Raw genomic sequence first — 3072 nt, forward strand, 5'->3', positions numbered from 1 at the left:
GCATCACTTTTATATTTTTTGTGGCATAAAATAAATTTGTCATTTTTATCAATTATTTTTATTACTAAAATAAATAATATATAATAAAAGTACACAAAAATAATGTATATAATATTTTTGCTGTATAGATGGTGTCGCAACTGTGGCTCATTAGTGATTTTGGTCGTGTTGACCTATTTTCATGCAGCATACTAGTTTGGTAGGACATAGTATTCTCTTACGGGCCAAAGTTGTTTACAACAAATAAAGAAAGAATTTTTTTAAAAATATAATATTTACACAACTTTAATTCTTATAAAATTAACTAGACGCATAATATGATGATACATATTCATGTGTTCCTAATTTCCTATCTTTGTCCATGAGCAATATCTTTGTATCAATATATACAAAAATTGTGAACAAAACATATAATTGTGCGTATGAAGATTATTAGAGCTCAATTGTTCAATTCTTTTAAGATTTATTTTGATTTGACATCTCATATATATACCTTAATACCTAGCCACTTTACTTTAACCTTCGATTAGATTCGGCATCAATCGACTCACATTTCGAATCATGTTAGTGGTCCTTACTGTTAATTTTCCTGATTTCTTTTAATTTCCCAGATCCACACGTACATTTGCTGTATGTGGATCTCTGCATCACTTGTCTTTATTTCCTTATTAGGGATGAAAATGAACGACAGAACCCATGTGGCAGTATAATCAAATGAATAATAATGTGAGGATCTTGTCGCCACCAAAAGTCCAATTATGAAGAGCAATAAGTACTATCACCATTCACTATATAGTATTCACTCAGGACTAGAAGGAGCTGCTGCAATCTGAAAGTGATCTAAGGCAAACGACACTTGGGTGACAGGTAGAGAGGATAGAGTTTAAATTTCATCTTAATTTTATATAGAAAATTTATATGTAGTTGTGTTTATGTGAAATTGATAATCGAAAATTGTTAGACGACAATTTAGTCAAATCTATGAAATTATCTAACGGTTATCAACTATGAACATTACATGAAGATAATTACATATGAATTTTTTGGGTTAAGTACGATTTTGGTTCCTAAGGTATAGGCCAAAAAGTTTTTTCATACAAATCATCCTTTTTACTTAAATCTTAACATTTTGATCTAAATTACGCATAACAAAAAAAATATAAAATAAAAAAAAAAAAGAGAAAGAGAGTATTTCTACTCTTGCAAAAGGAGAAGGGAGGAAGAAGAAGGAAGAAAGAAAGAAGAAGCTGACCACTATCCACTTTTATCTCTGCTTTCGCCACCAATTTTGGTCTCTAAAATAAAGACAATTTTAAAATCAAGTTAAACTTTAGGGACGATTTTTTATGAAAAAAAAGATTGAAGACCAAAAAAATTTTCGGCCTATACTTTAAGACTAAAATCGTACTTAACCCAATTTTTTTCCTAATTTTATTCATTTGTTTAAATTCTCCAGTTTGTATGATTTTTGCCTACATCCTAATTTTTTCAATCTAATCAATTTAACCTAATTCGTAAAAAATAAATTTATTTTCATTCATAGTATTTAGTCGTAATATCAAATATTATTTAAATTATTAGCCAATAAAATTATTAGTTTAATGGTATTAAATACTTGTAAAAAAATAAAAATTTTGATTTAAATCTTTTCTCGTTCATATATACATACATTTTCATGAACATATATATTTCTACCAAATTATATTTTCCTTTTAATAAAACTTTCATATTTCATCGTATAATAATATAGTCGGTGTACGTAGCATTTTTTCCCTCGCTTCGGTTTATTGAATATATTTGACCATGATAAAAAAAATAAAAAAATTGCCCTCGTACTTATGCAACGGCCAATTTGCATAATATACAAATTTAGAGTGTTAGGAACCAGCAACTTTTATGTTTTGTAATCATCAATTGGTCATCAATAGTGTTTTTAATGGTGTGAGATTACATTTAATGGTAAAAGATCACTCACTTTTCTTTTGATGGTTAAGTACTGGCCACAAAACACAAAAATTACTTACCCCTAAACTTTCTCTATACAAATTCATCACATGGTTATGGGACCTCATCACCAACATTTCTGGGGGCATCGCCTACTCATCGTTTCTATCTACTCTCTACATTTTTTAATATACATGTATATGAGTTGGATAATTCATTTTATTTTTGACATTATTGTATTGTCTCGTATACACTATTCACACTAAAAACATTCACAACAAATTTAAAACTAGAAAGTATCATTTTAGATCATGAATAACAAGGTGGCATAGTGTCCGAAGAAGGCAACATTCTTTTAATCAAAATCAAAACAAAGTTTCAGCCATGCATGCAAACAGGTTATTAGGTAAGGTTAGGGCAATAAAAAATAGTTGAGAATCGTTATACTGTTTAATATAACATGTGTTTATATTTTAATTATTATTTTTTATGAAAATATTTTTATATGAAGTAATATATTAATCATTAATAGATATATAGATTTTAATTATATTCTAGAGATATTTGCTTGGAATTAGAAACTTAATTAAATGTACAAATCTCATCTCATCTCCTCTCATCAACCAATTATTATCATACTTTAGAATGTAACGATTGACTTAATGATTGAATAATATAATATATTTTTCTTTTTTGCAACTTGGGACTTGGGAGGTATCTATGATTGATTGATAGTTGAACTATAACTTATCTAGTTATATGTCCTAGTTATCCAACTATAGACATCACCACGAAGTTGAAAATGATCAAAGAATTGAATTAACTGAAATTCGGTTACGTTTATTCATCACTACATCAAATAGGTAAACATCAAAATTATTTTACGAAATTAAAATCATATATATTAGTTAATAATGTAGAAGACATATAATGTGTGGTCTCACGTGGACCTTGCAATCAATCATATCTTTGTGACAAGCTCCAATTTTATGAATAATGCTATATATCCCTGTTTTTCTTTTTCTTTTTTTTTTTTGTTCTTTTTCCCTGATAAATTTTCGAAAAAAAGTTATATAGGACCAGTAAAAAGTTTATACATAACATGTAATATATATATATAATCACATT

The sequence above is a fragment of the Arachis ipaensis genome, chromosome B03 (genome assembly GCF_000816755.2).
Source record: "Arachis ipaensis cultivar K30076 chromosome B03, Araip1.1, whole genome shotgun sequence".
NCBI lineage: Eukaryota > Viridiplantae > Streptophyta > Magnoliopsida > Fabales > Fabaceae > Arachis > Arachis ipaensis.